The 27,873-nt window shown below is 49.1% G+C and overlaps 1 protein-coding gene across 3 annotated transcripts in view; it reads right to left on the bottom strand.

Annotated features, from left to right (window-relative positions):
- DMTN (dematin actin binding protein) overlaps nucleotides 1–23,771 on the bottom strand; it is a 45,430-nt gene extending 21,659 nt beyond the window's left edge. For 2 of the 3 annotated variants that reach the window (XM_060251210.1, XM_060251208.1), the window contains exons 1-2: nucleotides 23,523–23,771; nucleotides 233–291 (exon numbers count right to left, since the gene is read on the bottom strand). The gene's annotated coding sequence lies outside the window, so the exon portion shown is untranslated. Of the gene's footprint in view, nucleotides 1–232; nucleotides 292–10,196; nucleotides 10,246–23,522 lie in introns of those variants that run through there. The other variant, XM_060251209.1, reaches the window with a different exon arrangement.
- Between the last annotated feature and the right edge of the window lie 4,102 nt (nucleotides 23,772–27,873).

Below are 27,873 nucleotides of genomic sequence, written 5' to 3'. Positions count from 1 at the left end.
AGATTGAAGAATGGGCTATCTTTGTGTACTTCAGTCTCCCTGCTCTGGTGAATGTGGGGGGTGCATAATAGGACACATTAATAATTCCTTCTGCAGGGAGCCTTGGGAGAAAGAAGTTGAAGAACCTAGGCTGGTCTGTGAAGATGAAACTAGGAATGAGAAGAGTGGCCATGTGAAGACACAGAATGAGGAACATCTTACGCTCAGGGCAGCAATGGCTGTGGACACATACCTATTCACCTGGCTTCCGCATCCCTCCAGACTCGCTGGGATTCAGATCAGGAACTCCTTCTGAAAAGAGAAATGGGACAGCTGAACCTCTCACATCACAGCTTCATGAAACCCTTCTCCCACTCCCTCTAGTATTCCCTCTGCCTCACTTTAGAGCAAAAAGCTACTGTCCAATGAAGAAAGAAGCTTAGCAGAGTCACCCCTGGCCATTATTTGGAAGGGAGACCACCAAGGAATATCAGCGTTGTGATGTGGAGGTAGGCAGTAGCAAACCAACACAGAATGTCTCTTGCCTTGAAAATTGCACAGGGTTGTCATAAGTCAGCTGTGACTTGAAGGGGAAAAGAAAGATCTAAAACAGTGATCCCTAATGCAGTGCCATGCTGTGTTAACGAGCACCTGCTTGCTGCCCCACTCCCTGACACTTTCTTCTGCTCTCCTTTGTTACACCTTTTCAGGTTACCTTCTTTCATCCTCATTCCCCATTCACCTTCCCTCCTTCTCTACTCATTCTTTTGTTATATTTCCCTTTCCTTCCTTCCCCTTTCACCTTCCTCTCTTCCTCACTCTGTGCAGACTTCGAGGTGTGCTAAAGCAGACCGGAGGATGAAGAGACTGTGGAGGCAGCAAGAGGGTGGGGGTGGTGAGAAGCCAGGCTCCCTTTGCCTCCAGCAAAGTCCAGGCAGTAACTGCAGTTGAAAGGGTAATAGGTCCCTGAGCTTGCGGTGTGGCTCTCTTTGTCTCTATTAGTGGCATATATTTGCTTGAAACTATTCTTCCACAACAGCTGCATCACCAGCAGAAAAGAAGGGGGGAGTGGAGTCCTTGCTGCAAGTAGTTACACTACAGGAAATATGAGAAAAACCAGAATTGCAAGGAAAACGGAGGATTTATGTCCCTTGGTCTCAGCTAGAGAAATCTATCCCATCGCAGAACCTTCCACATCCACAGTGCCCCCCACAACCCAAATAAAACCCACATAGGGTTGCCAACTTCCAGGTGGCACCTGGAGATCAGTGTCCCTGGAGAAAATGGCTGCTTCGGAGGGTGGATCCCACTCCTCCTCTAGCCCTAGGGTTGCCAGGTCCCCTCTGGGGAGGTAGGGTTGCCAGATCCAGGTTGAGACATTCCTGGAGATTTGGGGATGGAGCCTGGGGAGAAAAGGGACCTCAGTGGGATATAGTGCCATAGTTTCATCCTCCAAAGCATCCATTTTCTCCAGGTGAGTTGATCACTGTGTTCTGGATATGAGCTGTAATTCCAGGGAATCCCCAGATCCCACCTGGAGGCTGGCATCCCTAGCAAACCCTGCCTTGCACAGTCTTCACTTCTCAAATCTCCAGGTGTTTCCCAACACAGAGCTGGCAACACTAATTGCATGCATGTTTATGGATTCCTCAGTCTACATTGACTTCAACTTAATTCCCCTGCTGGACTTCCCAGTCTCACTGGCTTGCAGAAAGTCAGTAAGATCCCTCACCACAATTTATCTGAATTGGATAAAGGCTAGTAAGCCCAGGCAATCACATTATTACTTGAAGGTTTTCATAGCCCTTCTTCATGAACCAAAACCTTCTATCCCCGCTTTCAAGATTTAATTTAAGATAAACTTTGTTTTTTAAAATATATGGGGAGGGTTCATGAGAGGCACCCATGTGTTTCTCCTTCATTTCCCTCTTGAGAGTTCTGTACCTCTCTTTTTCCAGGGGGTGGGGAGGGAACCCCTGATCTGAATCCTGTAAATTTATTTTGAGGAGCAGGGCTTTTTTTTTTTAGCAGGAACGCACAGGAATGCAGCTCCGGCTGGCTTCGTGCCGGGGTGTGTGGCTTAGTATGTAAATTAGTTCCTGTTGGGCTTTTTCTACAAAAAAGCCCTGTGTGAAACAATGGTGATATAAGGGGGTGTTGCCTAATATGCAAATTAGTTCCTGCTGGGCTTTTTCTACAAAAAATGCCCTGAGTAGGAGTATCCACTCATGATTGACTCACACCCTGAATCTGCACTGGTCTTATTTAAGGGCTTCTCTTCCGGGCGTGGCTTTTCCACAGACGTGGCCAGCTCCAAGAATGTCTGCAGAAACAATCAGGGAGTGGGGAGTCCCTCTTGACCTCTTGCTCACTTAGTGTAAGTGGGTATAGGCCAGGATATATTAAAATCTGTAAATTCAGGATTACTGGGGGGCAAGAATCCCCTTGAACATCATCATCATCACATCCCTCCCTGCTTTCACATCAAACAGCAAGAATGGAATGCCCTAAAGATGCAAAGCTGCCAAACATTTACCACTCTCAAATACCAAGTTGTTATTATCTGCTATCAAGTCACAGCTGCATAAGATTTTCAAGGCAAGAGATGTTCACAGGTAGTTTGCCATTGCCTGCCTCTGCATAGCAACCCTAATCTTCCTTGGTGGTCTCTCATCCAAGCACAAACAAGGGCTGATCCTGCTTAACTCCTAAGATCTTAGAAGATCACAGGCTAGCCAGGTCAGGGCAACAACATTGTACAATATTTTAAGTCATCCCTGTTCACAAGGGCAGATTCTTCTCCCAACAGAAGCAATAAAGAAGAGGTCACTATTGTCATCTCAACAGTGAATGTTTGTGACCTGCTGGGATTAGCATTTTAAAGGAAGTTTTCTGCAGCTCATGTTACTGTATGCTTTCAAGGTTTCCTCATTGCAGAAGGCAGACTCGGTGAGGAGCAGTCTCCTGACTTAGCAAAGGTGTGTTTGTAGGGCTGGCCCTAGATTGTCTGGCATCCTAGACAAGGCTAACTTCTGGCACTCCCCCCTCCGCACTGATAACATCACTGAACTATGGGAAGGGCACCTAATTTGGCACTCTCAGAAGGTCATCGCCCTAGACAATTGCATAGTTTGCCTAGTGGCAGAGCCGGCCCTGTGCCCTTGCCATTTAGGAAGCTATCAAAGCCGTCAAAGATCATCAGGTGGGCAGCATGTTGGTCTGAAGCAGAGCAAAGTTTAAGTCCCATGGCGCCTTTAAGACCAATAACATTTAATTGTGGGTATAAGCTTTTATGCGCATGCAGAATAAACTTTGTGGTCTTAAAGGTGATGCTGGACTCAAAGATCAATGTGTATGCTTTTTTCAGGGCTTATTGTGGATTTTGAAACAGTTGTTGAAATGACAACATGTATAAAATACAGTGTTCTTGTAAGGCACAGGCCACACTGCCCAGTGATCTGACTCAGCAAGCTGACATCCAGGTGAGCACAGCGACTCAGCTGTCACCTAGAACTCACAGCTGAAAAGTAGCTCCTGGGTGAAAATAAGGTTTTCCTGAGGGGCAATGATGATTTCTCCCTGGTGGCCTCAGGTAATAGATCCGTGCAAGAACTCTCTGGCTTCTAGGAACTTAAATGTTGTTTTCTATTACTGGCAGAAACAGGAAGGATTCTGTGGGGAATGGCATTGCTCTGTTCAGGGCATCTTGTTGTGATTTATTAAGATTGGTATTAAAGTGGTTCTTGGAATGTGGGGGTGGCGTTTGATGTTGCCTCTTACATCTGCTGGGTTACCAAGGATGAATCAAGCAAAGATACTTTAAAACACAGGAGCCAGGAGCATGGGTCTGAGGCTCACCCCGACCCCAGCAGAGCTAACAAGAACCCTTGTTTCAGATGCTAAGCTCAGAGAACAGGCTCAAGTGACAGCCCAGGCGACAGCAAGCCACAGAACTAACAAGCAGCCAAGCCCTCTTCCTGCTCCCTTTCTTCTTGTCTGTTTTCTGCTCTTACTTAAACTCAGTTTCAGAGGGAAACAAACAAACAACACCCAACTGAAAAGGCAAAATAGCTAATGATATCCTCAAAGAAAAGGTAAAGGGCACTAATTGCATAATTTTTGAGCATGTAGGAAAAGCTACAGAAATAATTGACACAGAACGAGGCCAGCATACTCCTGTCTCAAATGAAACCCTCCCCATTAAGCTCCACAGTGGACATTTCCATGCCATATGAAGATTTATCAGTAAGTTCTTTGAACAGGGCCTTCTTGGAAGTGGCACCACAACTTCGGAATATGCTTCTACAAGAAGCCTGTCCTGCCTATATAGAATCAGAGAGTTGGAAGGGACTTCCAGGGTCATCTAGTCCAACCGCCTGCACAATTCAGGAAATTCACAAATACCTCCCCCACACATATACATCCCTAGTGAATCTAGGATCCCTTGCCAAACTGGCCCAGAGAAAAATTGCTGCCTTACCCCAAAGTGTCAATCTGCATTTCCCAAAGCATATAAGAAAGGGCCACAAGAACTGAGAATTGATGCAACCTTTCCTCCCCCCACCTCCTCATTATCTGCCTAATTCACAAAATCAGTATTGCTGTCAGATGGCTATCTAGCTTTTGCCTAAAAACTTCTATGGAAGGAGAGTCCACCAGCTCCTGAGGAAGCCTTTTTTACTGAGGAATTGCTCTGTCAGGAAGTTTTTAATATTTAGCCAGAAACTCTCTTGATTTAATTTCAACCCATTGGTTCTGCTCCTACCTTCTGGGGCAAAAGAAATTAATTCTGCACCATTCTCTTTATGACAACCTTTCAAGTATTTGAAGATTGTGATCATATCACCTCTTAGTTGTCTCCTCTCCAGGCTAAATATGCTCAGCTCCTTCAGTCTTTCCTCCTAGGACGTGGTATCTAGATCCCTCATCATCTTCATTGCCCTCTTCTGAACATGTTCCAGTTTGCCTATATCCTTCTTAAATTGTGGTGCCCAAAACTGAACCCAATACTCTAGCTAACTAGAGCAGAGTAAAGCAATGTCATCACTTCACATGATCTGGACACTATACTTCTGTTGATACAGCCCAAAATTGCATTTGCCTTTTTAGCTACTGCATCACACTGCTGACTCATTCAGTGTACAGTCCATTAAGACCTCTAGATCCTTTTTGCACATACTACTGTCAAGACAAGTCTCCCCCATCCTATAATGATGCATTAGATTTTTCCTACCTAAAGGCAGAACTTTACATTTATCCCTGCTAAAATTCATGTATTTGTTTTAGCCCAGTTTTCCAGCCTGTCAAGATCATCCTGTCTCTGTCTTCTACTGTACTTGCAATCCCTCCCAGTTTAGTATCATCTGCAAATTTAACATGCATTTCCTCTATTCTTTCATCCAAATCATTTATAAAGATGCTGAACAAAACAGGTCCCAGGACAGATCCTTGAGGCACTCCACTTGTCAATCCACTCCAAGAGGATGAGGAACCATTCACAAGCACTCTTTGACTGCGATCTGTCAACCAGTTACAGATCCACCTAACAGTAACAAGATCCAAACCACATTTTACCAGCTTGTCAACAAGAATAGTATATGGAACCTTATCAAAAGCCTTACTGAAATAAAGGTAAACTATATCTACAGTATTCCCCTGATACAGTAAGGTAGTAACTTCCTCATGCTAGTAGTTTGTTTGTGGGTTTTTAAAAAGTAACTGCTTATTAGTTTTGATTTTGCCTTTATATCCCAGTGGATGATATCTATAATAGCTGGAAAATACATAGAGAAGAGACAATATAAAATGGATTCCTGGCTGGCGTTTTATAGCTGATGTACATGTGGACATTTGTCTAATAGAAAAGCAATGAAACAGCAAATGAAAGAAAGTTTCCTCAAAGATACATCTTGGTCATACACATACCTTGGCTGCTGTCAAGGCAGGTTCTGCCTGCCTCTCATCTGCTGCTCTCTGGTCTGTTACCCACACCTGCATGACCTGATGATTCAGCTCTGCCTCCTCCTCCTCCTCCCTCCTAACTTTTTGATTTCAACTGAATTATGAGACCCACACATAACCCTTGGGGGTGCTGCCATTTCTTTGCTAGGTGACCAGTCCTACCTTCCTTGTTCTGAAATTGTTGAACTCTGTTCCTAAAAGTTCCTAATTGAGAGAGCTCATCCTAAACAGGTCTGCTCAGAATGCTATTCAGGTGTATTCTATGGGATTTACATCCAGGAAAATATTATCAGGATTGCATTGTTAGTCTCTTCTACAACATCCAGGTGTTCAAATTCCAAAAGTGTTGGTAATTTGCAGCAATGGCCACAAAGACTCTTATGGAACCCAGCTACTGACACATGCATGGATTGTGGCCGAGGTTTTTGCAGACAAGAGTCTGCTTTACTTGATCCATGGAGATGTTCCTCCTCATCTTTTTCAGGTCACATCTGGAAACAAATCTGGTGCCTTCTCTAATGACAAATTCTAGAGCTATAGCAATGCTAGGAACATTGAAATAAAACCAACGAGGAATCCTGCGTGGTACCTTAAAGACTAACAGATTTATTGTAGATCATGCTTTTGTGGATTTCATAAACATGGCACGATAAAGCAGGTTCTGATTTGTGAAAGCTTCTGTCATAATAAATCCATCAGTCTTTAAGGTGATATAGGACTCTTTGCTGTTTTCTTGCAATAGTGTGCTTTTAACTTTGGACACTGTTCTTGAAAGAGGCAGGATATCCTTACAAAGCCTTTTTTGCTTACTATGCCTCAGTTGCTCCATGTCCCAATCTTTGGGGCTCAATGGAGCTCTTTGCTGAACCTTGATGGGTGGGGGTTGTGAATAAGTATGTTGCCACTTGGAATCCCCCACGGAAGATGCTGCGGCAGACGTATGCCATTCATCTGGGCCTGAAAGCCTTGTCTGTGTGCAGCAGTGGAGAAAGCAGGGAGTATGAAGGGCAGCGGATAAGGCTGCATTGTGCACACTGGAAAGCCGAGTACTCAACCTTGGCGGAACAGAATCCATGAGCTCACAATTTCCAGAGCCTCCGCTGCTCACAAAGCCAGGGGTGGACTACTGGAAAGGGGTGGGCATGACACACCTCCTTTTGTCCTCCAAGAGGGCTTGTGTGGCAGCTCTTCAAGAGCCAGCTGCTCAAGTGCTGCTCGCTGCAGATTTTCCAGCTCCAGCTTTGTTCAAAAGGTAAGGCTGCTGTGGGGGCCATGTTACTTCCCCCACCTTTGACGATGAAGCAACATGTACTGACCATCTCCCTTCCTTGTAGGCTGCTTCTCCAAGCAGCAGTAATGTTTTTTGTGAGGGGGCAACCCAGAGTGGCCAATCATCACGAGCCCCACATGGGCAAGGACAACCCTCCTCTGGATCCCTCCTCATCCAAACAGACTAAGATGATGAGCACAAAGAGGTCAACAGCACCTCACCCATCAGCCAGCTAGACAGCCCCCATGCAAGCTCTACCCCATCCCCAAAAGAGCTGCTTCTTTGAGATACTTCCCGCTGCTCTGCCTAAGCTGGGACCAAATGGGCGCCTCTGAGCCACTGTGTGTAACAGTTTGAATCCACTGAGGCTTGCCATAATAAACAGGTCCAATTTAATTTACTTATCCAAATATACACCCGGCTTCCAACTAGAAAAACAGCACTTAAGGCTCTTTGTGAATGGAAGAAACAGTTAAAAGGGAGATTGTGAAGCAGAAATTACAAAGACTGGAAAGGAAGTGGGACACAGGAAGTGGGATACAGGAAAAAGTGAGAGGATGAAAGGGAGCTTCCAAAATGGTTCTCAGGTTGGTCCAGATTAACTGCTCTCGAAGTCCAGATGTCACTTCAATGCCATCTGAATGCTCCTAAACATGCCACAGCTACCCCTTGTGATCCTAACTATTCCCTCCAGCTTTGTCTAGGGCAACTGGCCAGGGCCCACAATGTAACACCCCCTGTGCACTTCTCACCAAGAGGCCGAATGCTTCCAGTTATCACAACAGCAGCCATGGGACCTGCTAATGGTGAATTCACATGTCCATGCCCATTCCTGGCTTGAAACACCAGGTGGTAACTCACAGATGTCAAACTCTCCACTCACATCATAGAAGAAAACACCCCTCCCCAATTCCTTTGTTTACAGAGGGGTAGTCCAGGGGTGAGTTAAGCAAAGCATTTATTGATGTGAGTCATCCCCATGTTATATTTTTAATTATTTATTTACTTCATTTAGACTCCATCTTTCTCCCCAGGGAGGATCCAAAGGAGTTTATGTCATTTCCCTCTCCTCCAATTTATCCTCACAATGACCCTGTGAGGTAGGTTAAGCTGAGACTGTGTGACTGGTCTGAGGTCACCCAATGAGCTTCCCATGGCAGAGCGGGATTCAAACCTGGGTGTCCCAGTTCCTAGTCTCACACCCTAACCATTACACCACACTGGCTCTTGCAGTTTGCCTCTGCAGAGTAATTTCATTTTGGAAAAAAGTTTTTTTTTTAATAATAGCATTATGAACACAAATGAGAATTGTAAGTAAATAAAATAAAATTTCAAAATACAGGTCCAGCTCCCCAGAAACTCACAATCAAAACGTCAACATTGGCCAAAGGAAGGGAAGGAAAGGATAAGGAGGGATCAATGTCATGACCTGACCTGGCTTCCGCTGGGGACATTCTATGGATGCTGTTGGGCCTGGGCCAGAGCGGCAAGGAAGAGACACAAGACAGACACTGACTGAAGCACGGACGGGTCACCCGAGGGGAGCGAGAGAGGTTCGCCCTGGGAAACGCCGAGGGAAAGCAACCCTGCCTTGCTTGCTTCCTGCGAGAGCGGCTTACAGCGCGGTAGTTCAGCTGCCTCCTGTCCTGTCCGCGCCTCTCCCCCTCCGCCACCTTCCGTTTTCCCTCTTCGCTTATCTGGAGCGGTCAGACAGGGACCTCGCCCAAATCAGCAGCCAGCAGCCCGCCTCTCCATAGCAACCTCCAATCTCTCTGGACCATTCCAGCCGCGCGCTCTCGGCCCAGGAGGCTGGAATCCCGGCGGCCACGTGAGCCGCCCGCCTGCTCTTGCTGCGGCAGATAAGGGCCGAGCCCGGGAGATTCTTCCAGCAGCTGGAAAAAAATGCGCTCCAGCCACACACGCCCCGAGCAGGCGAAAGAACAGCCAAAAGCCTCACTGACACTGCTGGATCAGGGCCAGCCTCTCCCGTGAACCTAGCGAGTCCCAGCCCCGCCCCCGCCCCCCCACCCTCACAGAAAGAATCCCGCTCTCTAAAAACATACCAGCCTGGAGTATTTCCAGAGGCGGAGCCGTGTTTGACCGGTGCACCGTGGAATATCAATAGCCATGGTTCCACCCCCAGCGCCCCTCTTTCCCGACTACATCTTTGGGATTTCAATGCTAGAGTAACAATTATTAAAAAAAACTAGAGTGATAATAAGGAGGGAGTGCCTTTGAGCATTTCCAGGAGTTTGTGGCATCTTTAAGACTCTTTCCAGCATAAACTTTGGTGGAGTTCTCTGACCAATGAAAGTTTATGCGGGCCTAAAAATATGGGGGTCTTTTAAGGTGCCACAATGGCAGACTCTTGTTTCCTTGCACTGTGGAGGACTACCATGGCTCCCCCTCTGGAATGCACCTTTCTTCCCTTCCCTCACATCTGGGATGGGTGTGTGTGTCCCAGGTGGGTCTGAATCAGACAAAAGGCAGGCCAGTTAGAAAGCATGCCACCCTGCTGCCTCAATTCTCTCTCTCCTGCCTGTCTCAAACCTTGTAGCTAAGAGCACCGCAGGGAGGAGCTCCTCTGAGGCTGCCGCTGCTGCACCTGCTTGCTCCCCAGAGGCCAAGAAAGCTCTCAGGCTCACCGAAAGGCAGTTCCTAAGGGCTGGGCAGAGGGCAACTCCACTGCCAGAAAGCCAGAAATAACCAGGGTCCTCACATTTAGCAGGTGATGCTTGCCCAGCCAGGCAGTTCTGGAGGGCACAGAAAAGCCCTGCTGGAGTGGGGGTGGCTGAAAGAAGTGGCACCCTTAATTCATAAACAACCTTCAAAGGTAGGGACAGAAGGAACTCAGCTGGTCCCCAGAGGAGAGCACTTTCCCTGTGGCCTGCTGCCTTTCTGCCTTCTTCCCTCTCCTTTTGTTCTTTTCCCCAGTTCTTTTCCCCTCCCATCTGTCCCTTCCCAGCGATGTTTCTGGTGTCATTACCAGGTTTCTATGGAAAACTCGCTGATGATGCCAGAAATCAGGCTGGGTCACAAGTTCCAGAAACAGACAAAGTTCAGCCCGCCAGCCAGGGGCAGCCTCGTGGGGGCTGGCTTTGCTTCCACAGGAAGAGCCAAAGTGCTGCAGCCCCAGCAAACATGCTGTGCTCAGCACATGGCAGGGAAAGGGGGGGCAGGTGGCTTCCCCAGTAGCTCCCCTCCCTGTAGCAAACAGATGCAGCGTCTCCTGCCAAATCCACATATAATGCTCCAAACGGAAATATCCCCTGCTTGACAGGGCAGCAAAGAGAATGTATGGAATGTGGTTATCACAGAGCAGATGCAGCTCAGGGTCTTCCCCAGTTTTTTGATCTGCCTGGAATGAATTGTAGCCCCTCCACACCAGCTCATTTTATGCAAGTGTACAGGGCTGACTCCAGACTTCATTGTGGGTTGCTGACAAAAGCCCTAACTTAAAATGGCCAATCCACAATCAGCAAAAGAAGACCAGAGACAGGGGGAGAACACATCACCTTGTGGCGCTTCATCTGCCCCTGCTTCCCCACTAGGAGCCAGGGCACAGGTGACATCATTCCTCCTGTGTTTGTCAGATTGCATCAGCTCAGGAATTAATGCCTTTGTGTCCATTTTCAAACATGTACATGGCTGCAAGAATCTGTTAGAGTCAGTAAAATAGATAATGTCTGTTTGCCAGAGATGATAGGAATGGTGGCTATTAAGTTGCAGCTGATTTGCAGTCCTGAAGGGCCTTCAAGGCAAGAGATGTTCAGAGGTGGTTTGCCATTGCCTGCCTCTGCCTAGGAACTGTGGACTTCCCTGGTGGTCTCTCATTCAAACCAGGGCTGACACTGCTTATCTTCAAAGATCTGATGAGATCAGGTTAGCCTGGGCCATCCAGATCAGAGCATGATAGGAATAAAGGAGGATAATTCCTCATGCACAAAGTGGATGAGGACCTAACAGGAGTCTATGGCAAGTGCTATAGTCCTTAGGATCCATTCACCTGAATGGTCTCCAGTATCACACTCCTGCCAGCCAATAATTTCCTTCCATAATACACATCCCCCAAACAGAACAGCCCCTATGTGAGAGAAAGTCACAACCATGGGGCACAAAGGGCTTCTCTGCACAGGACCATTCTTACATAGATCATTTCTGCACACAGGGAAAGAATCCTGTTTTCAAAGTACAGGTGGACAACTTGTAACACCACAAATGGCACAAGCAGCACGTGTCGGTGACATCTCTGGAGAGGAGTAGGAGGACCACTCAGCTAGGTGATGGCAGAGAGTCCAAGCCCACTATTGCTTGCATGTGGTATTTATTTCCATGTATCATACCAGTGCCATGGTATTCATTGCATGATGATGGCAAGTACAACCATGCTATGATGCTATGGTCTGGGTGAAAAGGTGCTGCACATGTCCTGTAGCACCTCCTCACATTCAGGGCTTGAATAAGGGGTCATGCCAGAAAGGCTGGTGGAAGCGTTCCATCTATGCACTTCTAACATGAAAAGCATCAATTTCGTGCAAGTCCGCAAATGACATAGTTTAAAACAGGCAGGTACATGATGCAGCAGCCTCCTTGTTGAAGCTAAACTGGTTTGGATCTGCTTGGTGCCTGGATGGGAGACCCCCTGGAAACACCTCCCCAGCATATGCCACCTTGACTTCCACAATGGAAGAAGACAGGCAGGATATATGGGAAATAAATAAAACATACTTGCTGAAGAGAGAAACTTGCCTCACATCCTTAATAAAGACAAATAGCAATACTAATTAAAAACAGAGACAGCATCTCAGTAGTAAACAGACCACACAAAGGCAGAAGGGACTAAATTAAAAACAAATCTAACATGGATTCAAAAGAGGGCGATTGTTTTAAACTAACCATAACGTGGGGGAGGGAGACATGGACTTGCATCACAGAAACTCAGGTGTCTCTGTGGCTCATGGCTCAAATACACAGAGTTTTCATGGTTTTGCAAGAAGCAAGCTCAAGAAACTACCTCCCCCCCTCTCCCAGTCCTCCCTCTAATTCCATTAGAGACAATGATATCTTAATGTGGCAGCTAATGGCATAGAAACAGCCATAGAGAGGAGGAAGAATGCAACCAGGCTCCTTAGAGAGCAAATCACTCCCCCCCTCATGTCAGTCTGGCCTAATTACACCCTTTAGAAAGGTGGACCAAGCAACCAACACAGAGTACCCCTGCTAGCCACCTCTTGGCAGTGCCAAGCTGACTCCATGCCAAGTAGCTTGTTTCTGAAGGGCAGGCGGAGTATGGGGCTGGGGCACTGGAGAGCAGGGCTCATCTTTCGCGTAGGGTACTCTTTATTTCGGCTTTGGGGGCAGCTGCCAGAAAAACAAAAGGCCTGGCCAGTCTCCTACTGCCCCCACCAGTGGTGTAGACAGAAAAGTCTGTGTGGGGTGTTGGGAATTCCAGTGGGGCAGGGAAGTGGGGAGGGGGGGAAGGATGTAAACTGCCAACAGAATGACTTCCCTGCCTGCAGCCCTCCTGGCTTCCTCATCTACATGAGTGGGGGTGGGGGATCTCCAACACTCTCTCTTTTGCATTTGCAATTTTATTTTATTTTATTTTGCATTTTAAAAAACCTATTTATTTCCTGCCCAGAAAAAAAGAGAATGAAACTGAAGCTTCGTTGACTGTGCCTGGGGTCATTTTGGAAACCCCCTGCACACCTTGCATTTTAATTTTATTTACATTTTGATTTTTTTTAACTTTTAAATTTTTTTCTGTGGGTGCAGTGCTCACCGGTGGGGGGGGGGGGCTTGCCTCCAAATGCCCCTTGTGGTTATGGGCCTGCCACATGGCTTTCTTTTAAACTTTACATCTGAGATTAATAGTCTGCTTTTGTACCAGGCTCAACTCACTGGCTCCACCACCACGATGGCTCTGGACCACCTTCCTTCCCAGAATTGGACATTGCAAGGGCCGCCAATCATAATGATAAGTCAAATCTACAGGAGTCAAAGCGAGTCCCAGACTGGCTGCAGCAGTCACCTCCCCATGCATCTGGGAGGAAACGACTCTCAAGGCTTTTCCAGTGCTGCCCATTTTCTAGGTTTAAAGTGGATTTCCCTACAGCAGACTCAGACCAGGGTCGGATTAAGACAGGCTGTAGTGACCCTGAACTATTTCAGTTTTTAAAAGCCCGCTAAATTACCCTAGAAGAAGGGGGAAGAGCAGTTTAGTAGTAATTCTCATGTACTGAGCAGTACTCCTTTATCATCTGAGCTCCTAAACTGTATTTTATTTAGTCTGTGCATAAAGCCAACATTGCCCACGTGGTAGCAAAAGTGTGTGTTTGGGGGGGTGGGGAGCGAAGTAAGTTTGCGTGAAGCCCCTGGGCAGGCCGGAGAAGAAGACTGCTGGGCCGCGTTCGCCTTGCCGGGTCACGTTGCGGCTGCAGCACCCGGCGGGCCGGGGCAGGGGTAGACTAAGGTTAATCCAGCTGCAAGCAGTGCAAGACTCGCCACTTTCCCTCCCTTTCTCGCCCCACCATCTGCTCTGGGAGCGCTGGGCGGGGCTAATCCGTCCAGTTCCCGACCTGCCAGAAGCGCCCGACTGCAACCCGGGCCTCTGCGGCCGAGGCTGGCGCTTGCTCGGGAACTTTCCGCGGAATTGGCCGGGGGGGGGGGGGGGAGAGGCGACGCAGAAAGAAACCGCCGCTCCTTCTCTTAAGCCCAACAGCAGCAGGCAAGGGGGCTCCTGCCACCAGCTACCGCGTGTAAAACAGGGGGCTTCTCCGCGGCTTCTTGTGGCTCTCCTTCCCCGACCCCCGCAAGAAGGAGGCGGTCGCTCCTTGACCTAAAAGCAGGAGGGACCCGTGGGATTGTTCAAACCCTACTTGCTGCCGGCGGGGGAAGGCCTAGTCCCAGAGGGGCCCGGATGAAATTAAAGGCCGCAGAGCTATCTCATGGGGCGCTAAACCACGCAGACACTCTTGCTCAAGGTCACTTAAAACACCATTCAGTAGGTAGGACTACTGCGGAAGAACGTCCCCATGGATTGGGCCCGTGTTCCCTTACTGGGTGGGGGGCACCCTTTGGATCTTCCACATTTCCAGTATGGATACCAAATACCACTGGCCAGCAAACTAGCAATCACCACCACAGTCCACCGCACTGGGCAGATTCTCTGTCTCTCAGCCGGCAAACTCAGAGCAGTCCCTTGGTTTGGTTTGGCTCTGGAGAAGAAACCGATCTGCAGTTTGGATTTGACAGGGAGGAGGGCCACGTGATGTGTAATCCCAGATTAAAATGGGATTAGCCTGCTCACTGTGCATGTCAGATGAGGTATGTGTGGGGAGATATTGTCCCTGGCTGGCAGAATGGGGGCTGCAAAACTAAAGGGATGCCTGACCTGCCAGGTTCAGCACACCTGGGTTGCATGGGGAAAGGGGTACAGAAGCCATGAGATGATCCCAGCAGCCTCTCTTCCTCCTTGAATTGCCAACATGCTCCTCCAATTGGAACCACAAGGAAAACAGCCAGTACAACAAAAAGGCTATTAAGAGTACAAGGATTCTACAAGGCTTAAAATAGGGATGTGGAGCCATCTGCCTGTGCAGAGCCATGGAAACTGTCCATAGCTCACAGCCTGATCAACCTGCCTCCTCTCCCAGAGAGCACCCAGGTGACCTTCAGTCATGCCAAGACACATACGCCTCTTCTCTGCTTGGAATACTTCATACCTTCCAAAGAACCTGGTGAGGCTCCAAATCCTTCCATTTCTAAGACTTTTACCAGTGCTTCTATAAAAATGCCATCCTCAAATCTTAGTGGCAAGCTCTCTCTCCTATCACAAATTCGAATTTGTCCCAAGTTAAGAGCCCCGTGGCACAGAGTGGTAAAGCTGCAGTACTGCAGTTGGAGCCCTCTGCTCACGACCTGAGTTCGATCCCAGAGGAAGCTGGTTCAGGTAGCCGGCTCAAGGTTGACTCAGCCTTCCATCCTTCTGAGGTTGGTAAAATGAGTACCCAGCTTGCTGGGGGGGGGGGGAATGTAGATGACTGGGGAAGGCAGTGGTAAAGCACCCCGTAAAAAGTCTGCAGTGCAAACGTGAAAGCAACATCACCCCAGAGTCGAAAACGACTGGTGCTTGCATAGGGAACTACCTTTACCTTTTTAACACTGGCAGATGAGGCAACTGGCAAAGATTCCCAGGGTCCACCATTCTGTCTGTGGGGGAGGGCAGGAGAGGAAGACCTGAGTAAGGCAGAGAAGGGAGGCTTGGGCCACTGGATACTCTACATATGAGCATCTGGAGCACAGAAGAGCAGAAGCTTATGATAATAAGCACAACCATGACAGCTATTTGGCATAATGTGAATCATTGCCTTGCATTCTTATGGCAAAGAATTTGGCTTTTTTTCCGTACAGAATGGAACCAGATTTACCTTTAACAAATAGGAGGCAAACCTGGAAGAAACTACTAAGTCCTCGCACACATAAAAGCAGTTCAGATCCTCCAGCAGACAACACTACCCACCCCCCCTCCAATACATTCTCAAGAATCCTTTTGGCACAATGTTATCAGCAGGCTGCTGGCTTCCCTGTCCCATCTTGGCACCCAGCATGTGTGCGCTCGTCTGTGTCTGTCCAGGCTGCATTAGTGAAGCATGCAGGGTGGGAAAAAACAGACCTTTCAACCTTCCCTGCCAGCTTCCTGGCAAGCTACTTTCAGTGCTGTTGTCCCAAAACTCTGGATCTGAATGTCCGGAACATGGAAGAGCTGAGAGCAGGATGACATTTCCTAAATGCCTTTGTGGCAAGGCAATGGCAAAGAGGTGCCCCAAATACAGATCAGAGCACTTAAGTAGTTTCATTCTGGGCTAAACCACATTACTAGCCACCTCTCCTCCGATGCATCTCACAACACATTCACATAGATGCCTGCTGCAGACTCCTTTCCCCTAATCTTTACAGGCCTGGTCGCTTGTGCTATTCCATTGGCCCACTTAAACACTTATTAGCCTAAATGCATCCCTAATGCCCCTAATCTGCAGGGAGCTGGGCATTGTCCCTTTTGTGCAGACAAGAGTTAAGGCGCCCTTATGCATGTACACAACCTCATCCCCTGCCACTGGTTAACTTCAGCCCAAGAGTGGAACCACTGAGCAAAGCAGCTATTATCACCTCTCTTGTGGCTCTTGGCTCAATACAGGGATTTTTTCTAGACCAGCAGTGTGCTCTTAGTTGAGCATTAGCAAATTTGCATGGGGGCATTTAGTATGCAAAGATTTGCCAACTTTTCTGTTGTTTTTTTCTCCAGCTCTTCCATGGCGAGTATGCTAGACTCTCCTGATGCTCAGGACACAAGGCATAACTCCCAGGAAGTATTTTAATGGTAACTGTAGGTTTCTTCAGCATATTAAATATCTTGCCTACTTTTTTATTGCATCCCCCCCCCCTCTTTCACACACACAGCATGAGGCACCTTTCTTGGATATTTCAAAAGTTCTCACTGCCAGTCTGCCAGTCCAGTGATTCTGTGGCAGCTCCATGTTCTCTATACTCCAAAACAAGCACAATGTGAATTGGATGTTTTACATGTACAGGAAGTGCACCACAGTACTCTTGTTGCAAGACAGATCAGAACTGTCTTCTGGGATGAAGGCTTAGTGCATCTTGTCTAATATTCTGGACAACTATATAGGGGCTCATTGTCTGTGGGGGCTCATTACCCAACATTCTGCCTCTGAGAAGCCAGTAGCTTTCCTCATTTCCATCTGGCACTCAGAAGTGGTCTGGTTTTGGCTATGAAGGTTCCATTTAACCATCACTGCTGAAAGCCATTCCTTGGTCTATCCTTCACCATAAACTTGAGAATTAGAGTGCAAAAGGAAATTATGCCTTTATATACTTGGGATGGAGATCGGATTGCTGGATATAATGGAGAATGATGCCTCTTTTACAAACACATGTAGACTGAAGGAAACACATGGATTTGATTAAAAATGAAGCTGCATTGGTCACTACCTGCTCCCCTTGTCACATACTGCATGCTACCATTAAGTCACATTAATATATCCTTCCGTCCTGAGGTCTTGAGGCACGCCATTCTGCTCACAAAGCCACAAGAATAAACTCAAGAGAATAAAATAACCTTCCAGATCTAAAACCAAACAAAATCCCGGTTTGGATTCCTCTTTCTTAGCAATGGACATCAAAAGCCTGATACAAGATCTTATGTTGCTTCTCCTTGCATTTCCCACATGCATCACGGATGGGATAGAATAATTTCCTCTTGGGAGACTGTGGATAATGCAACAGGGTGAAGAGGGGAGTCCAGTGTTCATAGTCTGAAACTCCTTAGCCCCCTCAACTGTGTAAGTTAAAACAGGCATCCTGAAGTGTGACTGGAAAACAATGAAGATGCTGGTATGTTGGGGTAACAGCCTCCACCCAGCAGGCGGACCAAAACAACTGAAGCATTCAAAAAGTTTTCAAGGACAGTCCCACATCTACAAGGCAACAAGTAGTCTAGACTTGAGGATACTACATCACAAATGGCCATGTGCCACATGTTCTGAATTTGAGAAAAAGAGCTTCTCATGATGGGAAGCTGGCGAGAAAACAGTTCTGCATATCACTTGTTGGTATTAAATCCTTTTAACTAAATGTTTCTTCTTAATTAGCAAGAATTTGCTCACAATGTGCAGCCAATGTGTCTCAACTCATGTGCCGCATATTGAAACACAACCGTAGTTCTGTTTTCCTGCTACCTGCACCTGCCCTCCCTCTTGCCAACCCATTTTTCTTGAGTACCCCAACCAAACTGTATACCACAACCATTGCCACCTCTGCTAGAAATTTTTTGGGCTTTGAAACAGAGACCCAGGAGGGTTATGGATAACAGAAGGGGCAGAGCTCAGCAGTCACATCATATTTGCCTGGATAACTGCTGGCTTGGGCAGGGGGTCTAAGAAAAACACAGGAACACATGAAGCTGCCACATACTGGGTCAGAGCCCTATTCTGTCATGATTAGTATCACCCCTACTATGCCTAGCAGTGGCTCTCCAAGGTCTCAGCAGCTGGCATGTTATCTGGTATCTGACGCTTTTCACTGGAGATGGTGAGGATTGAACAGGAGAACTTCTGTGTGGAAAGCAGATGCTCTGCCACTGAACCATGATCCCACTAAAGGCAGTCAGGATGGGCTATACTGGGCTGCATGGGCGACTGCTGGCCTTATTCCTCCACTGTGAATATATCCTGTTCCTTGTCTCCCATGCCAAGGTAACTGGTCCTTACACATTATAAAGGTTTTCCTCTCAGCTGCAGGAAGTGGATGCTTCCCAAAAGCTGCTTTCCTGTCACAGACACTGTGTTTGTCTCTTCCTAAGGGCTCACTAAGAGGAGCCAGAAGGAACCGCAGGAAAGGCACCAAAAGGGGCCCAGAACCCCACAGAAGAGCCCCAAGTTTCCCCAGCTACCATGAATTATGAAACCAGCTCCTCTCACAGTAGACACACCTCAGTAGAGCACTCCACAGGGATGCTCCAGAGGGATCAGATTTCCAGCCTCTGATGAGCATATTTTATTTGCAAACCTGTATTTGTTCATCTTTCCTCACTTTGTATCTTTCCACCCCCCAGATTGCTAACTGTGCAGAGGGCCGCTGTGCTTACAAATCCAAAGAATCTGGTGGAGCTTTCAAGATGACCACATTTATTATGGCAAGTGCCTTTATGAACCTGAATCCACAGCTGGAAGGCACACAGAGTGCCTTTCCCCCCTTTATACGCACCCAATCAACATTCCATACAGGGGATATAATAATAATTTGCTTTGAGAGCAGAGGATGTGTGTGCTTCCCTGGAGACTTGCAAGAGCCACTTAAGGCTTGACGGGGGACCAACCCAACCTTAACAGCCCAAAAAAGCTGCTTGGTGGATCAGGCCAGGTACCTCTGCTTTCAGAGAATACATGCAGGCCAGGGTGCATCTCAGGTGCAGGGAGCTGCAGGTGGTGGAGCCCACAGCTCAAATCTGTACAGAGTGTCTGGTGAATTGTATGGAGATCATTTAATGACAGAGAAATGACAGGTGTGAAGGGTACCCCCTGGTCTGCAAACTTTCCCTTTTTAAAGAAAAAACAAAAACCAGCTGGCCTGGGAAGGTTTGGGGGAGGGGGTATCAGAGGCAAAACAAGGGTGGAGGAAGGCTTTAGCCAGACCCTCCCAGGCACACCCTGAAATTGCCCCTTCCTTCCGCGGGTCAAGTGGAAATGTTGGGAGCTCCTTCTTGGAAGAAGGTGGGAAGGGCACTTGGGGGAGAGAGAAGTTTAGCGGCGCCTTTATGCCGTCCTCTCCCGTTGCTCCTTTTCCTGCCGACATTCAGACTCAACTCTTCGCGGGCAGCAGGGCTCGGAGTCGGCGAAACATGCCCCCTCCCCCTTCTGGGTCTGAATGGCGCAACCCAGAAAACAGCCGGAGGAGCAAGCCCGCTCCCAGCGGCCCCCGGAGCCAGAGTTTCAGCGGCGCAAAGACCTCTGTGCCGGCTTGGCGAGCTCCGTCCGGCCTTCTGCCGGGCAGCTCAGAAAGAACCCCAGCCGCGCCAGAGAAGGGCAGGGCAGGGGCCGCCCGGCAGCCAAGCGCGCCTCTCCAGGCTCCGAGAGCGGCGCGCCTGACCAGGAGGCGTCAGCGCGCAACCCAGCTCCGGCGCCTGAGCCACTTGCGGCTCCTTTCCCAAGTCCCCCAGGAAGACGGCAAGACGCGCGGGCTGGGGCGCTGGGAGAAGGGCCGACGCCACGCCCAGGCACCTGCTGAAGGTCTTCGAAGGAAGCTGAGCCGCGCTTCCAAACCCGACGGGCCTCTGAGATTTTGGCTGGGAAGAGCCGCAAAGGCTCCGGCGAGCACGCTGGCATTGCTCCCCCGCATCCCAATCGCGTCAGCAGGCTCCTCTGGCCACCGGCGACCGCACACACCTCCGCCAAGCACCGCCTTTTCTGGAGGCGGCGAAGAGGCGACCTGGAGTTTGGGACAGCCCGGCGCTGGACACCCCCTCGGAACCACCGGCAGACTCCTTTCAAAGCTTGGCTGCCGACGCTCTTTCTCGCCGGGCTCTTCTGTCTCTACCCGCGAAAGGCCGGGAGGAAAATGTGCAGGCGAAACGCCGCCCCCCGAAGCCTGGGCCCGGGGAGAGCCTCGTCTGCTGAATGCCTTCTTAACGTCAGACCCCACAAGCCGAAGCCCGGAGGTGACCTGCTGGCTCCTTCCCCGGCCGGTCCGACCTGTGGCGCCCAAAGCAAACTTGGGCAGGGCCCCCAGCCTCGGGATAACAACCCCTGGAGCAGGGCAGGGCAGGGCCCCGGCGGTCATGCTCCTTGGCCCGTCCCTCTGCCAGCCAGCGGTCCCCTACAAACGGGACGGGACGAGGGAATGGCCAGAAGCGAAGGCAGAAGAGAGGCGGTGGCGGTGCCAGAGGAACAGCGCTCAGGGACCCAAAGGCGAGGGCTGTCCGCTTCTCCTCCTGCCCCCCCTCCCCGCGAGTGCTAAGAGAGGGGGCCATCCAGCCGGGGCAGCAGCTCCCCCTGCCTCTGCACCACCAGCTCGCCTAAGGCCGCACGGCCCGCCACCACCTCCTCCCCAAAGCGCGGCGCTGCGGCTTCGCTTCCACGCCCAGTCGAGCCGTCGCCACTTACCAAGCCGGGCCTGCTGCAGCGGTCGCAAGCAAGGGCGAGGAGTCCCTCCCTCGGGCGCAGGAGTAGGGCCGGCCGGGCCTAGGGGCTGCAGCCGGAGACGGCCAGCGCCGAGCATCGACGGCAAAGGCGGCCGCCCCGAGCGCGCGCGAGACCACAGGCGCCTCTCCCGCGCCGCCACCTCCCTCTGCCCGCCCCCTCCCGCGCGGCTGGGCTGGCGCTGGCCCTGGGGGAGCCTGAGGAGCGAGCCGCGCCGCTCGTGACGAAGCAGGATTGGGGCGCGCCCGGCTGGGAGCAAGGCCCGGGGAGCGGCGGCGGCAGCAGCAGCCCGGGGGGAGCCAGGCAGCCCCCCACTGTCGGCGCGGAGGAGGATCGGGCCCAAACACCTGTCTCGCGGCACCCGCGAGATGGCCGGGAGACACCACGTGTGCATAGCCCACCCCCACCCCCCGCCATCGCAAGCTGGCCGAGCCCGGGCTGTGGCCTGCCCAGGACTGCTTTGTTTCGGAAAAGAAAGGTGCCGGCGCTGGAAGGAAGCCTCCCCAAATTGCATCGGTATGAGGCAGGGTGTGGTTAACCAGGAGGAGGCGAAAGCCTGCGTGCACATGCTCAGATGCCCTCAGAAAGACGACAACGCAGCTTCCAGGGATGTGTAGGGCTCTGCAGAAAAGGTTTCCCAATACCAAAGTAAGGCCTTTTTTCATCTCCAGATTTTAAAATTTACCATAAATACAAATCTGTCTTCATTACTCCCCAATGATCTTCCATAATAATTAAGACCCCAGCACACCTTCCAGCAATACTCACTTAATTTCTAAAGCCAGAGCACAAGCAAGAATACTGGGGAATAATGTCTTCTGACCTGGGCAGTTGTTCACTTAGGACATTTATAACACAAGGTACTTCTGTAGAGGCACCTAAGACTGATAGAAAGGTCATGAAATAAAAACAGCCCCACAACCAGCTGTAACGCAACAAAGACAAAACACTGGCTAGCTGTACTGCACTTATTCACTGGTGAAGAATACTGCACGTGCTCTAAAGCACTCTTTTTATACCAAATCAAACTCCTAAAGCCACTAAGGTTCAAATTCTGCCCCCCTCATCTTCTTGTTTTGGGAAAGGGCAGCCCAGCCACCTCACATCCTCATTCATCCAGGCTTTCCTGTAGTTAAGGTGAATATCAACCCGTTTGGGTAAGTAGCAGGCAAAGGAAAATTCACAAAAACTTCATTTCCAAGTATAAGGGAAAATAAGATCTCAACCTGATTAGCCTCCTCTGCAAATGTGGCATTTGCTGAATTTGAGCTGCTATGCCAAAGCTGAGATTTTTGCAAGACCTGTGTTCTGTAAAACCAAAAACATTTCTTTAGGATACAAGCTTATCATCTTTTCCCATGCCTGGAGTCACACATGCATTATAAAGCACAGGAAAGTTGTGCAGGTAGTTTGAGAACTGTGCAGGTTGTGCACATGCATTATAAAGCACAGGAAAGAGCCGCCCTGAGCCTGCCTTGGCAGGGAGGGCGGGATAGAAATATAAAGTTATTATTATATTATTATTAACAGTTCCTGCATGACCTTAATGGATATTCAGAAACCATGATGGACTCCCTTTCTGTTTTCACATGTGCAGATCAATAAGAAGCAAGACCGTTTAGGTGCAGTTAACAGTTTGCATGTTTTGAGTTACAATTAAATTTGGATTTAAAAATGTCCTTTCAGGCAAAGGACATAGCTGCTGCTTGAAGTAGCAGGTGTTGGGCATCATTAAGGTTATCAGAGTGGGCAGGAGACAGATTTGCCCTATGGGGTACAGCACACTGGAAAGCCCAATTGAAACCAGACAGTCACAGGAGTAGTACAGGCATGACTGATTTGAGAACTGTGCAGGTAGCTTCTCGAAAGAAGGATCATCAATAAGAAAGCTACAGGTTCTGAAGAAGGACCTCCACACCATCCAAAGGACCGATAGAACTCCTTGGGGCTCACAGCCTGTCTGCCTGAGGATCAGTTGCGTTTGAGTGCACTGCACAGATCCTGGGCCTTCAACACGCCTAGCATGAAGAGCCAAAGGCCCCAGTTCCAGAGCCAAGATCTGTCTAGACAGTCTGCTTGGGTTTGCAGATCCCTGATGCTGCTGTATGTCCACAAAAGACTCAGCTTCAAGGGGACTCATCTGGATCTTTAGGTCACCTTGGATTAAGGGGACTCCCAGTCCAGGCCACTGAAAGGCACAGCAGGAGAAGAGGGCCGGGGGCTGAAGCCAGAAAAATGGGCATTTCTTTGGCACATTTCCGATGTTGAAAGCAGTTTGGGTACCTGACCTTGCTATACACATGGAGAGGATATGTTGAAATGATGAACAGCCACAGACAGCTTTCTGGTTCCAACTGCTCTCTCCTCCATTGCTTATTTTGCTAGGGGAGAAAATCTCACCATGGTCATCATGTGCAAGCACAGGCCCTGTGCTGCTGCACTTCTTACTCTCAAACCAGAGTCTTACACTCTCAAGGCATTCCTGCAGGCACAAAACAACCCATCCTTTGCTCCTAGCCACATATATTTTTAAAAGGAATAACCAAGGCCCCCTGCCCTTGCACAATGACAGTCTACCTGCCACAGGCCTGCCCTACCTTCAGAGGAGACCAGGCCCAGCTATAGGCAGGTTTGTCCTTCCAGGAGGCGCCATCCTTGCTCTTAGCATCTCAGCCTGTCTGCTGCTTGTTGCCACCGCGACCGACAGTCCCTCCCTCCCTCCACAACCCACGGCTGGGATGAGCAGCAGCAGCAGTTAAATGAAGCAGGAGGAAACCGATAATTTGCAGCAGCTACAGACGCAGCCAACAGCTCCCTTTTCCTCTCTGGCTGCCCAGCTAATGGCAAGGGTGGTGCAGAGGGAGGGAGGCGAAATCTCTGAACAGATGCACCCCACCCCCCCTGTCAGACAGTTTTCTGATAGTCAGCCTCATTCCCTCCTGATCACCTAGAAGGAATGTCCCCAAGGAAAGAAAACCTTGCACAAGCCTGCCTGCACACAGTCAATGCACACTACCACCTTCAATCAGGATGAGGGCAAATCAGGGCAGGAATCAGTGGCATCCAGCCACAGGGAGGACTCTGGTGTCACTCTGGGGAGACTTTAGTCGGTGAGGGAGGGTGGACAGGGAGTGAAATCCGACCCCCCCAATGTGCCTCATGCTGATGGGCACAGTCCCACCCCTTTCCATGTGCTGAGCTGTAGCTCCACATTGTATTTGGATTGTCAGATTTTTAAAAATTCAGATGTTTCTACCTCACTTTTCTCCCCAATCAGGATCCAAAGCAGCTTACAACATTGTTCTTCCCTACTTCATTTTCTCCTCCTAACAACAACCCTGAGTAGGTAGGCTAGGCTGAGAGCATCTGGGCCAAGGTAATCAGGTGAGTTTCCATGTCTGAGTATGGAATTTGAACTTGGGTCTCTCTGATCCAAGTCTGGTATTCTGGCTCTGAATGAGGCATTCTTGCATCCAGGGGACTATTCACCATGGAAACCGCTACCCTCTCCCATGCTCAGTTTAGGGGGTGAAAGAATGACCAAAGTCTCCCCTCTTTCTAGGCCTGATACAGTTTGCATTCTTATGACACACACCTCTGAGTTCACAGCATGTGGGCTAAATTGCCCCTTAACTTGGCACCACTCACTTTTTTGTAACACAGCATGTCTGTTAAGACACTTTGGACATTCTTTTTTTTAACAGAAAGGTGGGAAATAAATGGAACTGAAGAAGGAATAAGAGCTTTTCCCAACCACTGATTCCTATTTCTGGGCAGTGCACAGGCAGGGGTGGTCCCATTCCCAGGCAAGATCTTGGATGCCATGCAAGGCAGCAGAGTAAGACGCATGGGGCTTGCTCAGTTCCATTGATTCCCTAGAATTGTCTCCGCTTTGTTCCCTCGATGGCCCTGGATCTGTTTCTTTATTGGTAGAATTCATTGGGAAGTCTGCACAAATTCCAGTGAAAATGAACCAGAACTGTAGAGCAAGAGCATGCACGAACTCCATTCATTTAAAATACAGTCCCTACTTCCCTTGATTTCAGCAGAACCTGCCAGCAGTCAGTGCCTTACATTAATTATTGTGTGTCTGTGTCCATTTGGAATTTCAGCCTCAAGTGCTAAAATGTTTGAAGCTAGCTCTGCACGCATATTCTTCGTTAAAGGACACATATAACATGCAGAGTACTGTAATCATAATCCATTTTAAAAACTGGTAGATACTTGGCCATTGGCCACCCCACTCCTCTGGCCCCCGGCAAATAGTGTGTGGACAAGAATGACACATCTATATCACCACACACAGGTCACCCTGTATGTCCACTCACTTGGGAGTATACAAGATGGCTTGGTGCCCTCTGCTGTCTGCAAATGGTAGGAGAAACACAGATCCCATGATGACCTGACCTAGTTGATGTTCTCCTGTTTGCAGGTTAATTGCAAGTTCAGCTTCCTTAAGATGATGAAGATATTGGATTTATATCCTGCCCTATACTCTGAATCTCAGAGTGGTCACAATCTCCTATACCTCCCCCCCAACAACAGACGCCCTGTGAGGTAGGTGAGGCTGAGAGAACTCTTAACAGCAGCTGCCCTTTCAAGGACAACTCCTACGAGAGCTATGGCTGACCCAAGGCCATCCAGCAGCTACAAGTGGAAGAGTGGGGAATCAAACCTGGTTCTCTCAGATAAGAGTCTGCACACTTAACCACTACACCAAACTGGCTCTGTGCCTTCCATTAAGTTAATGTTAATTTCTTTGGCCTTTTTGTATTTCATTTCTTTTTGTATTCCAGTATTCTTAGTGAAGCTGGATTAAAGATTTTGCATGTGTGTAAAGCGCTGTCAAGTTGCAACCAATTTACAGTGACTCCAGCAAAGAGGCAAGAGACATGCAGAGGTGGTTTTGCCATTGCCTGCCTCTGTTTAGCAACCCTAGACTTCCCCTGATGGTCTCCCATCTAAATACTACCCAGGGCCAGCACTGCTGAGCTTCTGAGATCTGAAGAGACTGGGCTAGCCTGAGCTATTAGAGACTTTAATTCATCAAAACAACTACACTTCTTTGTGAACTTATTCCAAGATGACATAAGGAGTTTTTGCAGGTAGATCCCTTTGGAACTGGAACATGTAAAAATGAAGGCACCTTTCCTCCATTTCATCCATTCACATCCTTCTGCGCAGTTCTACAAAATAGCAAGATTCAAGCCTGACTTTTAAAAAAGGTCCTAGTTTGCATTTCCCTGTGGTTCATCAGAGTGATTAACAATGTGATATTTTATTTAAATACACAAGCTAACTGTGGGCAGTTTTGGAACCTGATATACTCTCCTCCTATGTTGCAGCTTTGCTGACAGCACCAGCTTGAGGGCGCATGGTGCCCTATGCAGACTAGTGGCCTGCCGCCCCCCTCCGTGTCCTCCCTCCTCCCTCCCTTCTCCACCCCAGGTCTATATCAATGTCCGGAAGGGCAATCGAGCACTGCTCCCCCCGTTGATCAGCTGGTTGGCAGGTAAAACTGCGCTGTGTGCTCACTCAGCGCCCAGGCAGGTAAGCAGCAGCAGCACAAACCACGTCCCAAAAGGGCACTGCTGCTGCTCCCTCCTCCCCACTTCCTGGATGGGAAGGAAGTGGGGAGGAGGGAGCGGCAGCAGTGCCGTTTCAGGATGTGGTTCATTTGTGCTGCTGCTGCCCTGCCTGGGTGCTGAGTGAACGCGCAGCATGGTTTTACCTGATGATCAGCTGATCGGCAGGGAGGCGCCTTTAGACAGCCCGAGAGCTGCATTTGATCACCCTTCTGGACATTGATATATTGGACATTGGGGGAGGGACGGTGGCTCAGTGGTAGAGCATCTGCTTGGGAAGCAGAAGGTCCCAGGTTCAATCCCTGGCATCTCCAAAAAAGGGTCCAGGCAAATAGGTGTGAAAAACCTCAGCATGAGACCCTGGAGAGCCGCTGCCAGTCTGAGAAGACAATACTGACTTTGATGGACTGAGGGTCTGATTCAGTATAAGGCAGCTTCATATGTTCATATAGACCTGGGGTGGGGAAGGGAGGGAGGAGCCCGCAAACTTGGTGCTTGCCTGGGGGGGGGAAGGCTGAATTTGGTACTCCCACCATGCGGCGCCCTAGGCAACTGCCTAGTTTGCCTAGTGGGGAAGCCAGCCCTGTTTGCTGATATTCTCTACCTGCAGCAGTGGTTGGGCTTGGAACTCTGGCCAGGAAACTCCCTGGAATTTGGATGCTGTGCCCATGGAGGAAGGGAATGTGCCTGGCTTGTGTTACCTGTAACCAGCTTTTTTAGCATGTTGCCACTGCCCTGATTCTGGCCTTGACACTGGTGAGCTCATAACTCTAACTCTCCCACTTCCTGTGATATGAATCTGTCACATTACTTCCTGTCACATCTTGCAGCTCATTGGATTTCATGGTCAGTGACTCCAAAGCCTGGAAGACCAGTTCTCTAGAGCAATTCCTTTAAGAAAAGCAGAAGGTGGATTCCCAGCTGGTAGTCTACTTTTGTGATTTCATAGCACGTTTTTACTTGGGAAACTGCCCTGTGGGAAATATTTTGAGATGATTTCTGTCCCTTAATCATTGCAGCATAATAAAAACATGGATGTGCGTAAACAATAAAGATCTCTCTACATCTAAACAGCCAAATAATATTTGCAACACTAGGAGTAAACTGCAAACTGAACATTTAGAGCATCCTGCCAAACACAGCAGAAATCGTGAATGGTCACCTGATTGTGCCATTTTTGCCTCACAATGCACCATCAATGGAAATAAGGACAATGAAGGGGTGGGGGAGGTATTTTTCTCCTCAGAGAAATGAAAAAATTGAAAGAGAAAGTGTGGCCTGTTTCCTCACATGACCTAAACGATGAGCCGTGCTTAGAGAGCGCACGAAAGCTTACGTTCTGAATAAAACTTGGTTGGTCTTA

This window comes from Heteronotia binoei, chromosome 12, assembly GCF_032191835.1.
Source record: "Heteronotia binoei isolate CCM8104 ecotype False Entrance Well chromosome 12, APGP_CSIRO_Hbin_v1, whole genome shotgun sequence".
Lineage (NCBI taxonomy): Eukaryota > Metazoa > Chordata > Lepidosauria > Squamata > Gekkonidae > Heteronotia > Heteronotia binoei.
Note: the sequence above shows the minus strand (reverse complement) of the source record. Positions and strands in the feature narration are given on the sequence as shown.